This window comes from Argopecten irradians, chromosome 10 (assembly GCF_041381155.1).
Source record: "Argopecten irradians isolate NY chromosome 10, Ai_NY, whole genome shotgun sequence".
Lineage (NCBI taxonomy): Eukaryota > Metazoa > Mollusca > Bivalvia > Pectinida > Pectinidae > Argopecten > Argopecten irradians.
Window position 1 is genome coordinate 30,526,164 of NC_091143.1, and position 16,474 is coordinate 30,542,637.

General features: G+C 37.0%; 1 pseudogene; it reads left to right on the plus strand.

Annotated features, from left to right (window-relative positions):
- The first annotated feature begins 2,846 nt into the window (after positions 1–2,846).
- LOC138332651 (uncharacterized) lies at positions 2,847–11,532 on the plus strand (annotated as a pseudogene).
- The last annotated feature ends 4,942 nt before the right edge of the window (positions 11,533–16,474 follow it).

Consider the following 16,474-nt stretch of genomic DNA (forward strand, 5'->3'; position numbering starts at 1 on the left):
GACATATGTCCTTTATAGAGCAAGATTATATGCAAGATTTCCTGCGTAATATATGATAACTGTGGAGATTAATTTCGCTGTTTTGTCGGACTACCGCGCAGTATTTAGAACGACGGCGGAAACGTAAGACGACCCACGTTATGAAAAATAACATTTTATTTATTTCAAATTTTGTATCAGAAGATGATAATGAGCGTAGTATTAACGGCAAGTTAATGAATTTTTGCGACTCCACTTGCATTCCCATTTATGGAGTTTTGATGATCAGAGAATATTACCAAGATATATATATTATAATATTTTTTTTAAACAAAATGCGTGCGTCTGTACGTGGATATGGTTGTTGTGTCTGTCCTTTATAATCACGTGTCCTTCATAAAGTGGTGTCCTTTACAGTTTGACTATAGATCTAGATCTATAATAGAAAAAAAACAGTCCCATCATCCTACAGTGACAGTTTTGGTATCTATGCAGTGCTTTGGAGTGAAAGAGGGGGAGTAACTCTTGTAGACTAACTACTACTACACAAATACTGGTGCTAATTATATCTAATTTCTTTATAAAAGACGATTAATTTAGGAACTCCTAAAAACCAACTCCCTTGTATCTTGCCAAATTTTGATAATATGTTAAGCGTTCGTCCCTGTGAAGACATCCTTGGTATTACAGAGGTTATTATCAGTGTCGTACACTGCGAGGTTACTATATGGTAGTTGTCAGTATAATACAGCCGTCCGGATTGTGATACACTTAGAGGTTGAAACTTACTTCTTGCTTCACATCTTGTTCTTGACTTTCGATAGGCAACATTTGACGTTTTGGCATTGACAAAAAAAATGAAAAAAAATCGACAAAACTGCATGAAAACATTAAATATTTGGATGGTGTAAAACGACGCTTTTTCGCATTTCCATGTAGACATAGAAAGGCGACAACCCGCCGTTCTGTACACAGGGACCTGGCACGAATTTTTTTAACCAATTGGGATATATTATTATATTATCAAGGATACTATGATATATACATATATATATATTTATATGTATACTGTTAGTTTAAAAGAATCATGCCAGGTCCTGTGGTTCTGTATGACACCAAAATGCAAAATTATGGGACTGTAAAAGATACACCATGACCATAATACAAAAGGTTAAAATCAGAAACCATGTATGATGAACATTATGGTTCCATTATCAGTGTCTCGTGCGCCGAACAATAATCCCAGGCTTGTGATAACGGTCAGCAGCAGACTTTCGTTCATAAACGACCGGATGGGATCACAGAGGCCCGTAACTAATGTTTATATTATAATATATATTTTCAGTCACTGGGTACGTTGATATATATTATAATATAAACGGGTTACGGGCCCCTGTGATGGGATGTGCTGTTCATTAAAAGCAACATCGCTTGCCAATGGTATTCAGAAGTCTACGATACCGTTTCAGGAAGAGTATCGTAGGGGATACCCTTGGCTAGCGAAGTTGACATAACATTAATTTCACACACACAATTATCGCATACAGAGAGACCGTCCTAAAACGGCCTTTGCTGTAAGAGAAACTACCAGTATCCAACCATCCTCGATACTCCAGGGGTTCCGATCACTTACAATCTCTACACTCCTGGACTATCTCATAGTTAAAGGGACAATTCATTCTACGAGAACATTAAAATTTGTATATATATCGGAAAACCCCCAGTTCTAATGGAAATTAGATCAGTCGGTTTTACTGTGATATGTCAGAAAATCCCATGGTGGTGAAATGCGTGTGAAAAGTTCAAACTCACTCGCTGTCCGCCATTACACATTGTGGTCGAATATCTTGTTTGCCGAACCCAGTCCCTTGCTCGTAGAGTAATGCTACTTTTGTCTAGAACAGCTCAAATCGCTCTGACAGAAGTGTGTTTACCTTATTAGGTGAATTGTCTTACCTAAAAAATCATTATATCACTTCGACAGTGGTTATTTAGTTCATTTGTTTAACGTGCGTGACTTTGGCTCGGATATTGGTACAGCGTACATATTGTACCTGCTTAATCGTATTGATCAACGATTTGTAATTACAACGGTATCAATTAAAATACTAAACAATGACGTGGAATTTGTCAATATCTTATGTTATATGTTTCATAAGAAATGTAGAACAATACATTTATACCATATTTTGCTTCTTGGTTATGTAAAAGAATTAGCGTGAGTGAATTGTCCCTTTAAACTGAAGGCGAATAAATCTGAACTAATCACAGGCCTGCACAATTTGTCTTTGAAGATTACAGAGAGAGAGCGACGCCCAACTTCAAAACCATACAGTCAATCACAGTGTCCGTTATACGGCTCTTTTGATGTACATCAAAGGACTCAAATACATGTTCTGTTCTGTTGTCTCCTCCAGTTTTACTATGAGATAGTCCAGGGATGTAGAGATCGTAAGTGATCGGAACCCCTGGAGTATCGAGGATGTTATCCAGTCAACAAATAAATAGATATGTATAGTGTATGTAGCTATGATACGTGGACCTTGGAAGTAACCCCGCTGGTGAATTCTTGTAAAATAAATTAATGACCTTGAATATTGAAGGTCACTTGGAGGTGAATGACCTTGAACTTTTTGAAGGTCGTACGAAAGTTGTTAAATTGCCTTTCCATTTACTTATAAATTTCTACATAAGAATAAAATCTAATCTCAGGCAATATACCGGTGCATGTCAGTTAACGTTTTATAGAATAGGAAATATTATGTTGCACAGTCTGTGTACTGATTTCACAACGAAATTGTCATAAAGTCGTAAATCGTAATTATTCCAGTTGAATGCTGCACTATAACTTAGGCCTTGCGAGAGCGAGACTAGCAGCAGAGCGCGACGCCTAGTCAAGCTCACACGTCACTCAGTCATGCATAGTAGCTAGAGTACCGCCTGTAAAACGTGCATGTGTGTCGTGCGGTTTGTTTATAATACACACAACTGTACCACTAAAACAGTACACAAACCAAATGGAGCTGGTACGGAACTAACATGTCGACAACACAACACCGGAAACGATAGAGATTCTGTAGCCATTGATATGTAGAGGATATTGTTTTTATCCTGGAGGTTTAGACACTCGCCATCACCCATCAATATGCTCATCCGAGGACTCGTCTCTCTCATCATCGCCCAAATCATCTATATCGTACCGTCTGCTGTATCAAGGGACGTTTCACCAAATGGTAACGTATATGTTTTACTAGAAATGTTTTAACACATAGAAACATATAGGATTTTAATGGATGTTTTTTATACGTACAACAGAACAGGAGAATAACAAAAACAGATCGATAATAGTAATAGGAAAGCTGTTCTTGGGAGCCACAGTAATGTACTGCTAAATTGATGCCGTGTTGTGCTCTATAAAATCACCATATCGATAGTATCGCGGTCAATATTCTCGTATAGAGCCACGAGCAAAGTGATTTTATTATTCAAATATAGTTAAACAGATTAAATGGTATTGTCACAGTCCCCATATCTTTACCATATTAATGTACCAGGCATTGTTATGTATTTAGACTTTCGTTTTAACTTCTAAATCTGGTTAAATGTTCATTCTATTCAAAACGGTAGAGCGGGTTAAGGTGACTCATGTTAGTTCATAACTGAGATGTAAATCCCCTTGGCTTAGGATATCGGCCCCTTTTATCAACCAGCGGGGTCAGTAAGGCCCTTAAAACCCATATTGTCAATGTGTATCTAATCGGAGAGCTTGTAAAACCCGTACCACCTCAGAATTGTACCTCTGCATTCATGATATAACAATACCCAGTCAAAACGATAGCTGGAATGGGGGTTCGTGAATTGTACTAACGATGTAGGTAAACAAAGTATCAACTGATTTCCATCACTGACTGTCAATATGTCCGTGTCAAGGACATGTATGTTTGTAAAGCCTTTTATCTTGACGAGCCAACAGGGATTTTTTTTTTTTGCATTTTTCGATAGCAAAGCGAATTTATTGTTTGTATTCTTATTTAGAATAGCGACTTTTTCGAATTCTGAAATTGGATTGACGCAAGGTTACGCATTGCTTGCTAAATTTTTTGTTCCTTTTCTTTTCATGTTTTGTTGGATGCGTCCCTAGTTGGTACGGCATCCTTTATGCTGCAATTACCATTATGACACGAACAATGACAATATTTATTGTACGTGAGAGATGCTAGCTATGAGCTATCGACTTGTGTATAGTTCCTGCATGTGTTTGTGCTTTAAGAAACATCGTGGAACTTACAAAAAATGGATTCCACTGGTTCGGCACCTTTTTGCTCTGGAAATACTTTTATTCAGAAACTCTAGCACATGTTTTCAATTTATATCTAGAATAAATGGGGTTTCGGTAAATATTTCCTGAAGAGAATGAATTTGAAATGATTCATTCAGACATGTGTCCATATAACACCATACCAAATACTTCTAAACCACTTCAGAGTAAATTACATGTAAGTGTGTGTGGTTTTTGTTGGTTTGTTTTTTGTTGAGATACAGGTTTAAAAATGGCTTTCTATATATCAGACATACACAGGACAAAAAGTTTCGATGTCCCCTTAAGGACAACCCAGGTGTCAGAATAAGCATGTTCTGGACAATGGGCGACCATTTTAATTACGACTCGACACGATTCTGGGGTCAAAGATGACCCTGCTATAATTACCGTTCCTGTTTAAAGGTCGGACATCACGCAACATCCCTTTTGTCAATCTGTTCCATTTACGGTTTAAACGTCCCCACAATTTCACGGTCTGTTTGATGCTTCTATTGGTATCATTTTACTACGACATGCAAGAGCAATCTCGTGCATGTATATGTGAATAATGTACGGTATAGTAGCGGTTGTGACAGATTTGTCAGATGTGTGTCGTGTTTTATTATTACTATACTATACGAGCGACAGAATTTTTACTACTGGGCAGTGGTGTTTGGTCCTGGACTGACAATAAAGTCATAAAAGTGTCTAAAATACACAAAGTAGACTAAGTTTATGTACGAGGATCACAGTTTATAAATCTTAAACGCACCACACATATAAACGTGTAGCGAACATGAAGGTATAGGGGGGTTGGGTTGTTGACGCGAATGATTCTAGCGATTCTTAATAATGGTCCATCCATCAACCATGGTCATTTAAGGTCTACAAGTCCACTATACAAAGTCATCACTTTATAATGTCTGGTGAATTATATTACTGCTTTGGCTCAATTTTCGATCAAGACTTTAGTTCTCGTTAGGTGTTCGTCAGGGATACGCATTTCGCCTCTTACTGTAGACCATTGTTTTTTTACGCGGTGACTTAGTATCACGCTCTAATGTGAAACGAGCTTTTCTCACCGTCAACCTTAAAATATCGAAGAAATATTGGTTAACAGTACGTTATATGAGCTAAGTATATATCCTCGGTATTCCAGGGTTTACTTTCACTATCGTAATATAAAGACAGTAATAGTAACCCCTGAAATATTGTGGATGTAAATATATGGCTGCTTTCCTACGGGAATTCACGGATTTTTTTTCAAATTCTAATCCAATGTACTACATTTTTTTTGTAAATATGACCATTCCATTTGGTTCAGGAATTGTACCAAGTCTCCAGTGAAAACCAAGTCTCTAGTTCCTCATCCCAATCTGTACCATTAATTATCCTATAGTACTACAGCTACTACTATAATCTATATTTGTCATCTTGGGAATATCCTGTTACTCCCGTACTTTAGAGACAATACCCAACGAATACAGGATGCTGTAGTTGTGTGCCCGAGAGCTATAGGTCCAAAACCTGCTGTTAATGAAGGCTTCATTAGTAGATCTTCAATCGACCGTGGCCAGTTATATAATCTGGAATTAATTATTCATGCTTTGTGAATCACACTTAATACGAATGTAGTCACGTGATACCCCTCACACGCAACACCAGATGTCATAATAACTCCATTTCTAATTTGTTAATTTAGGATTGGTATTGATTTTAGGTTATCTTGAAATGGTGTCGTCTTTGTTGTTTTAGCAGGACAGACCGATTGGTACCAGAGTTTTTACAAGATTCAAGGCTTAGACAAATCATTCATGAAATGTGTGAACCATCTGGTAACTCTAGATACCATTCACCTGTTTTTAGCATTATCTGTAACATCTAAGACTTGAAATATACACTCGGAATCGTAAGGTATCTGTGTTGAAAGGCCGTTCATATATAAGGTCGCGTTTCCTATTTCACCATTTTGTTTGAATCCAGGAACGGAGAAACTCAGTACTTGAAACAAATGTCCGGTTCATTAACTCCTAAAGCTTTGTATGCTCAAAAGAAACATATCTTAATGATTTTTTAATGTTTTCCGGTTGGGGTTTGTATTTTCAGAGACGGTCTCTCTGTTTTGGGACTAGCTTAGTGTATATAGGACACATTGAGGGTCTAGAATATAGGCGACGATGTAGAATTGTTTCATTGGTTTTTATATAAGGGAACAGTCAAATCTTTCACCCAAGACATAGGGATATGAGAATTCGCTGCAGTTGTTGCATCCACTAGAGTAACCATAGACCCCTTTTAGATATTTTAAATGTCTAGATATAAAAAAACTGGTAAAATAGCATTCATTGACGCGGCATTAACATTTGTAGAGTATTTTGACTCTTTTTGAATGTGCTTGTTCGTTGTCTTCGGTGGCATGCTGTAGTGAGATAGGACTATAAAAGTTCCACTATCGGTATTGCAAGGTAACAACATGGATATACCATTGCCTCCCAAAATAATAAAATATACAGACAGACATTCAGGAGACAACAACATGAGTATACCGCAGCCTCCCAAAAATATACAGACATAAATGCACACATTGCGACACTTTGCATACACGCGAGGCCGTCCTCAATTGACCATGGCAAAACAAACTGTATCTTCATAGACTTCGACATTTTCAGACACAGCTGTGAGAGAAGCCAAACTATTCCCTAACAAATAGGACATGATGACTTTACAAGATAAATTCCGGACTTGCGGTGTAAACTATACTTAAGCATTAAATGTGACCTTTCCCGGTTGTCGCCTGTTGAAATGCGATCATTAGCCGCCGATGTACTTGGTAGTTAGGGTAATTTGAATTCCGTTATGGCGGAGTAACGGGGACAGATAATTAGAGGTGTCGATGCGGTGTCTTGTTTCATTTCCCGAACATTTGTCACCATTAACACATTACATTGGATACATCACAATTACCTGTCAGAACTTGGCACGGAACTCGAGGAGTTAGAGAGACGTGATGTCATTTGCTTAGTGTTTTGGCATAATTGCATATTCTCGCCAGATGGTTCATCTTCTGTTGCCATAGCAACGCATGAATAAGTGTGGCTGTACTTACCTTCTCGGGCTTCGAATTATGATAACTGCAAAATCCTACTAAAGAATAAGATGAAATTACAGATATTAAGGAAGGCCGAATTTAGGAAGGCCGATTCGGGTAACAACATAAACTTCACCTATATCCATGAAAAGGATGACAGCAATTTTGGGTAAACTTTCTAGAGAAATAGAACGCAAACATTCTCGCCACATTGTAAAATATTCATAATATATATTCATTTGTATTTATTTCTCAGTTATAATTGAAACATTTAGATAATCATACAGGTCCTCAATGCTTTTTTCTTGTTGTATTAGACATGTCTATTTAGCCTCTATGTACTTAATGTATTACAGTAGATCACCGCCTTGGTCGTTGTATCCTAGGTCAGGCACTTTCTGGAATGGTGGTTTGGTGAGTCAGGTAGTCCATTACTAGACAAACAGCTTCAGCATGCCGGTAAATTTCATTAGTCTACACTCTCTGTGAGACAGCAACAGCTAGCTTTCTCAATAGGTCAGAAACGACCTTGACCTTTTAATCTGGGAGACTGCCACAGACTGCAAAGATGAAGATATTGAATCACAAAGACCGACTTACTTCCTCCTTCATAATGTATTTTTTCTAGCCCTTAGATTCCGTTATGTGATGGGAAAACAATTTCATACCATGCTGATAGGATGATCTAGTTTGATGATATTGAAAACGGGCCCAGCTTCGTCTTAATGATTCTTCAAACCACGGAAATGTCTTCTCTTTCAATTCTCAATAGAGAAACATGTACAAAGTTTAGGATCATCCATATATAACATTTTTTTTGGATTTTAGGAATATTCCATATTTAAATATTTTCTTTCTAGATAGTTTTCTTGAGAGAATTTTAAGTGAATGAATTTCCTGGAGTTTCATTAGTACTCATATTGGATGTACTATTCTGCTAGAAATCCATTGCTTGTTGACTTGGCAACGATTAGGGATGTGATCTCGGTACTCTTCAAAGGTTTCTGGTCAGGATTTTAAAAACGTATCTGGTCTATATCTAATGAAAGCTTATGATCCACATAGCTACGTATACAGTTGTTACTATCAGTAGCCTATATCACACTGTGTTTCATATAGATAGACTTATATCCCTGTCGGCGTATACAGAACACCTGTTAAGAGAATTGTATAATCTCAAACATATTTTTAGAGCCAGTAGTGGTATGGAATTAAATGTTACCCTTACTTCAGGGAGGATAACATTCCTCCATACTAATCCTATGAAAGGGATTGTCTCAGAAAAGGCATTTTTCTTACTCCTTCCAGTAACAACCAAAAGCCAGCCGAACAAAGCTTTTGTGGGATGAGAATCTTATTACAAGTTGTACTAACATTAATTAAATAATCGTAAAGGATTCTCAACAACAGTTACTGCAAATGTAGAAATTTACGCGAGGGGAAGAATATCTCTCGGATATAATAGCTGTATCCAGTATGTGCTAAAATTCCCTAACTTCAAATTCTTCAAAGGAAATCAATACAAATATTAAGGGAGACTCCTTAACTTCAGATGTTTCTTAAGTTAACTCCTGCAATGCTTTCTTATGGGGAATTTCAAGTTCAGGAATTTCTTTAAATTTAGGAATGTTCATGAAACTGGGTCCTGATTCGAGAAGTGACATGAGAGCCAAAATCACGATGAAGATAACTTGAATTGCTGTAATATTTTGCATAATTTATTTCTATCTTTATGTACAATGATAAAGAGGTAGCGTACAAAAATGCATCACAATCGCGCATGATTATCAAAGTACTGTATGCAAACGCACGTAATTGCATGACTGGCCCAAGCACGTACATCAGGATTTTTCTTGCTGATCAGAATATACTAGCCCTAAATATGTTAGTGCATATATTGTGCATTTAACACTATCTGGGATACATCTTACAAACCTGTACAGAACCTGGTTTGCATGTCTAAAGTGATTCCATCTGCTAAATAAATGAATTATCGCCACAGATTTTTCAAAGGTAAAGGTATTACAAAAAACATTCCATGAGTTATTGACAAGGCAACAAGATCACATGCCAAATACTTTAAGATTATATAATTATGGTATCTTAATACATCAGATATTTACTTAATACACTATCAGTCCATGTTATTTTGCTAATAAACTTTAACTTTGCAAATTAAAAGCAGACAGGATCCATAAATGAGAAAATCAGTATTGATTACCTACTGTTTTCATTTTATGGATAAGTACACGTATACTTATAAAAACTTAATGCTCACTCTTCTATTTCAGTGCCAAAAAAAATCGTTGTCCCTGGATATTCCTACCTTGTGCCATATGGACGATCAGTGATGTTGGAATGTCACGTGAGTGGGATTGAGCCAATCAAAATCAAGTGGTGGACTAAAGGAAAGCATGTAGGTAAACAGTGACATATACCATACGTCATTAATAACGACCAGTGACGAAAGAGACACTGTTGCTATGGATACATTCATTATCAGAAAAAGGAGACAGGGACATACATATGTAGTGGATCGAACGCCTTTGGAGAAGCCTCCACGGACAAAATGGGCATTATGTCAAAAACGGTAAGGTTAGTTGTTACATTTCCAACATGTTTGATTTACCAAGAAAGGTGATCATCGGAACCAACATGGGGTATGACCCGCCGATTTCTATTGTTTCAGTGTTTTATATTTAAGCTGCTAGTTACAATGCGGATTGGTAAAAAGCTAACTGCTGATTTACTCAACTGTCCAATTGAATTAGTAGGATTTTAAACAAGTTAGAACGGCTAGAAAGTCGTGCAATGCTATGAGTTGGTTTCCAAGTAGCTAGCACATATTGTAGCTCAAAAGTACTTTTTGGACAGTTAAAATGATGTGCACCGTCTTTACAAGAGTTACATATTGGTTAGACATTATCCTATATAAATGTTATCACTGCTAAACCTGGGAGCATAAAGTAATTATGTTTAATCGTCTTGTAAAGAAAGGCATTATAAAATGCGCATGAATCATAGTTGTCACAAAGCATCGCTATATCGGCAAAACATTACTGCACACTCGTTCAATATTTTGTTGTGTATGGTATTGCTGACAGACTATTATATATGTATATAAGTGAAACTTTTCACATAAGTACAATATTTAAAATTTAATTCTCTTCCATTTCAGAGGCATCGTTCTGTCCCTGGATATTGCCCTACCTTGTACAAAATGGACGACTCATGATGGAAGGTCACGTGAAGTGGGATTTGACGCCAAGTCCACAAATGGTGGAACTAAAGGAAGTGACGTAAACAGTGAAACATTTACCCATACGTATCTTATAACTGAAAGTGACAGTAAGAGGACATTGTTAGTTATAACATTCATTATGGACGAAAGGAGACAGGTGACATATCTATGCATGATCGAACGCCATAAGAGAAGTAACGAAATTCTTTTAGTTAACGGTAAGTTATGTGAAAAAGTGACAAAAGATAGAAAACTGTGCCCGAGTGAAGACAGTGCTCCACTAGACACATAGGGACCAATTCTACCCGGCCGAAAAAATGATACTACATTAAAATGTATCATAAATGATGATTCGTGATATTTTAATATTTGTTCAACTTTCGATTGCATGGTTAATATATGAATGATGAACAATGATTGCTTTCCTTGATAAAGGGTAAAGCATTTATTATATCGCATAACTGTTCCGCAAGCTCAGGCATCTGACTCTATAGATATACGAACACATGCATCTATATTATACATGTATAGGCCTAGAGGTATCAAATGCCTGTGCCTCAAGTAAGTTATAACTACAAAGTCGAATACATGTATACAGTACTAGTAGTACCGTATCATTTGTATCTTGGTGTAGGGTATGAAGACGAGGATATTCCGGGTGAGGAGGAAGAGAACGTAGCGATTGGATACTTAACCTCAGAAAACAGCGGAACCATATCATCGTCCTCTGGATTTTTCATTTACCTAGCAACCATTGTGACCAGTCTGCACCTAACAACGACCGTAGTCTCCTCTCTCCTAGCATGTCTCCTTAACGCTTTATCATAGTGTCAATCAGTCGGTTGTGTCTTTTTGTTTTTATCTCTCTTTTTATTTGTTATTTTGTTGTTAATTATTTGTATAAAATAAAGTTTATATAAAGAAGTACGTGTATTCTAGCTTATGAGTTCACGTCATCATCGTGACGTCCCTTTTGTGGGGTCAGCAATGATCATTGTACAAGGGCTAATGACAACATTAAGCATTTGTATTATTAGTGCGAGCGTACTCGCACTATTATTTCCCTTGTCGGGTGTACTGTGTACAACCGCTATATATATGCGCAGATTCAAACTGCGCACGCGATACCTGAAGTCAGTGACTTATACCGTTTAATAGATTTCGCCGTTATATAGTGACACCGACCTTTCAAAAACATATACTAGGCAGTGGCGTAGGAAGATGAAACGTCATGGGGGGGGGGGCAAAGATCCTCAATATTTTGTTGATTAATTCAACTCCCAACCATGTATGCTTTATATACATTTTTCATATATCACTAAATTTAATCCTTGTACACATTTATAGACAATGGAGTCGCTAAAAGGAATTAACGAATACGCAAATTGGCCAAATTAGCGTGTCAGCGTCGAAGGTGCGAGATTTTGGTGTTTTATTAGGGGTCTGAGGGTGACCCCCGGGATGAGTTTTATGTATTTTGATAATTTTGCGATCGCCCGAAAGCGCGAGATTTTGGTGTTTTGGGGGCCGGGGGTCTCCCCCGGGAAAAAAAATACGATTTAGAATGGCTGAGATGAGTTTTACGATAAATTTTAATGATTATAAAGCGTTCTTAACATGGTAATTTTTTCGATTTAAAGCTACCTGCATTTAGAAATGATAAATTGTGTCGTCATAACATTATGCAACACTACTCGATCTGATTATACCGGCTTCACACCATCGGCACATTGTTGTGTAACATAAAAAATGAATTAATTGTCTCGCTAAGACATATAAACAAATTGATCTTTTAAGAGACATTTTTTTAAATAGTACATAGAATCCCTTGATGGACATTTTTAGTCTAGTTTGTGTGTATTGAATTTTTACTATTTAAGGTTTGACATTATGTGCTTGAACGTTTTAAGAAATGCGCCCGCGCAGCGGAAAATTTTCTAGAATGAAGTTCGAAATATATGCAGGAGGACCGTTTTTTCTTTCAAATAAGCATTTTTTTTTTTCAGTCGAAAATTTCAGTCGGCGAAAATGGGGGGGGGGGGGGCAAAAAGACATGTTTGCCCCCCCCCCGTCCTAGGGAACGGGGGGGCAGTTGCCCCCCCCCCCCTGCCCCCCCCCCCCCCCCCCCCCCCCCCGCTTCCTACGCCCCTGCTAGGATATATTTGTCGGCGATAATCTACAATGAATTAACAACAGTGATATTAAAAAGTGCTAAACGCATTTGTTTTGTGTAAACTTCAAGCGGCGTATTATACAAAGTCTTGCATTGGTCATGTAATTATAAGCATCTGATCGACTTTGGAAACTTCGGAACAATACAATGCAAATCAGGTTTATGTAGCCAATAAAAGAAACTGACGAAACGGATAACTTTTAGTACCGGCCACACTTATTTCACATCATCCTAGGTCCTTAGTGTATGTTGCACTATCGCTTACTAAATCCTGACCGTATTTTGCTGCAATTCGAATAAATATTCATAAAATTACACAGCTTGCGAAAAAGAAACAGAATAAAAAAACACATTATAAAATATCAGTTTGAGTGTCAGCTCTAGATCAAATGAACCCTCGAAAACGTTCAAGCATGGCACAGCTACAGGTAAGTCACCATGTGCATAGAGACTGGGCAGTGTTCTAGCGGACGACTTAAGATGTAATGAAGTAAAGAAAAGTATGTATTACGATACACCATGGGCCTAAACCATCTCCTTGCAATAGACCCAAGGATTATGAGCGAAAGAGCTACGTACACATGTTGCCGAAGATTATTTCATACTGGAAATTAAGGTTAGAAAGTAGTTAGCGAGCACTTAATGCCTAACAGACATATTTCTAGTTTTCTTCTCTCTATACATGTATGTAATACTGTCACAGTATTAAATATATAGAGAGATGAAAAATGTCTATAGAGACAAACGCCTGTGTTCAGACAGCACTTACAATTTAATATATAGAGAGATGAGAAATGTCTATAGAGACAAACGCCTGTGTTCAGACAGCACTTACAATTTAATGTTTTAGTTTGATTACTTTAACCTCCTGTTAAGTATTAACAACCAGGGTCATTTAAGGACGTGCCATATTAATGTTTAGATGGTGGAGGAAAGTCGGAATACCATGAGAAAAAAACCATCGATTTGCAATCAGTATCTGGCAACAATCAAATGTGGGATTCGAATTAGCAACAATTAAAAACTAAATAAAGCCAATAAATATGTTTAGGGTTACATTGGCATTTTTTTTTTGTCTTTCACTCTAAAATGACCCGGAGTCAGAGATCGAAATCCCGACATTTTAAAAACAATTTCGGAGAAAAGTGGAAACAAAAATTAGGGTCGGTCGGGTAACCCTAAACAGACTTTTTTTTTTTTTTTTTTTTTTTTTTTTTTAAGTGAACAGTCGGGCAAGGATGGCTAAAGTCGGTAAAAATGGTGTGAATGTATCCAGTATAATTCCTTATGAAATAGAAAAATAAAATCTCTCGCCAAAATCTCTGTCTGCGTACGAAGAAATTAATTTAAAGTATAGGAATCCTAAAACGTCCTCCCGGCTGTATGTCCGTGGTTACATTTACACGCAGCCTCGCTTTCAATGCTTTCAACTTTCCTTTACTTTAATGGTCAGAACTGGGAAACGTAAGTAGAACTTGGCCGTCGTATTAATATGTGAGAACTTTTGGAAGACCAATGAACGCATTTAGACTGGTTTTCTTTGCCCGACTATTCACTTTAAATACTTGAGTTTACAAATGTTGTTTACTTTGTAAACCCTGAGAGTTTCGTCTTCAATCTAACATAGAAAAATTCCTTTTGGCCGTCGTGGCCGAGTGGTGAAGATGTTCCATTATAGCTGCAATATTGTAGCTCAAAAGACTTTTTGACAGATAATTGTGTCGTCTTTAGTAGACCGGGTGCGTAGATTCGTTCTAGTTCCGAAAAATCAAAACAAACCGAGACCTTGAGTCGCGAGTTCGAATCCCATGTGGGGCAGCTATCGGGTAATAACTGTTGGTTGGTAATTTGATCCGGGTACTCTCTCTTTCCTCTACCGCCAAACCTGGCACGTCCTTACATGAACCTGGCTTTTAATAGGACATTAAAGATGCCCCACCGCTGACAAATAGTATTTTTTCACTATCAAAAACAGGAGCAGACGATTTAGGTTTTTTCTTCAGATACAAAAGTTAATTAATTTACACCATTACCACCATTGAAAAGTTTGAGCTTCTAATTTTACTTCAAGTTAAAAATATTTTAAAAAAAATAATTAATTGTATCCCGGAAAAAATCCATGACACTATATCCTATATGGAATGAAGTACTGATTGCGCAGGCACCAAAGGCAAAATAAATTGTTTAAAATTATTTTTTTTATTAATTAGACATATATTTACATGATTTAACACCAATTATTGTTCAAATGATGAATATCATTTATGTTCTGTCGGCGGTGGAGCATCTTTAAGCTAAACGAACCAAATAATCAAAATGGCTTTATTGAATCTAACATATCCCTCAACATGTTTTCCAATGATGAATTGTGGAAATATTCAAAGGGCAACCCCAGAAAAGCAACTTGCACACAATCGTTTTCACTAGTTTTCAGGAAAGGACAGTCCCAGTTTGCCTCGCGTCTTTAGTCAATGGAAGGGAAGTAACTCTCATAAGAACACAACACTAATTAGCTTCCAAAAAGTTAAGAAGGCTACCATACAGCATTATTTATTAGGAAGCAATAATAGGAAAGCTTGACGAATTGTCCTGTTCACAGTTAGCTGTCATAGTCCTTATGACAATTCATTTTTGAAGATTGGTAATTTAAATGCTTTCACATTGATTGTAAAAAATAATCAACTTCATGATATTCATGAAAGGGCCACTAGGCTACCTTTCCGAAACAAAAAATAAAAGTCTCTAGCATTATTTTTGACCACATGGATATGAGCCTGTGTTCAGACAGCACTTACAAAAAAACGGTTAAAAATCAGTTGCAAAGTTTTAGTTTGATTAGTTTAACCTCCTGTTAAGTATTAACGACCAGGGTCATTTAAGGACGTGCCATATTAATGTTTAGATGGTGGAGGAAAGTCGGAATACCATGAGAAAAAAACCATCGATTTGCAATCAGTATCTGGCAACAATCAAATGTGGGATTCGAATTAGCAACAATTAAAAACTAAATAAAGCCAATAAATATGTTTAGGGTTACATTGGCATTTTTTTTTTGTCTTTCACTCTAAAATGACCCGGAGTCAGAGATCGAAATCCCGACATTTTAAAAACAATTTCGGAGAAAAGTGGAAACAAAAATTAGGGTCGGTCGGGTAACCCTAAACAGACTTTTTTTTTTTTTTTTTTTTTTTTTTTTTTTAAGTGAACAGTCGGGCAAGGATGGCTAAAGTCGGTAAAAATGGTGTGAATGTATCCAGTATAATTCCTTATGAAATAGAAAAATAAAATCTCTCGCCAAAATCTCTGTCTGCGTACGAAGAAATTAATTTAAAGTATAGGAATCCTAAAACGTCCTCCCGGCTGACTATGTCCGTGGTTACATTTACACGCAGCCTCGCTTTCAATGCTTTCAACTTTCCTTTACTTTAATGGTCAGAACTGGGAAACGTAAGTAGAACTTGGCCGTCGTATTAATATGTGAGAACTTTTGGAAGACCAATGAACGCATTTAGACTGGTTTTCTTTGCCCGACTATTCACTTTAAATACTTGAGTTTACAAATGTTGTTTACTTTGTAAACCCTGAGAGTTTCGTCTTCAATCTAATATAGAAAAATTCCTTTTGGCCGTCGTGGCCGAGTGGTGAAGATGTTCCATTATAGCTGCAATATTGTAGCTCAAAAGACTTTTTGAC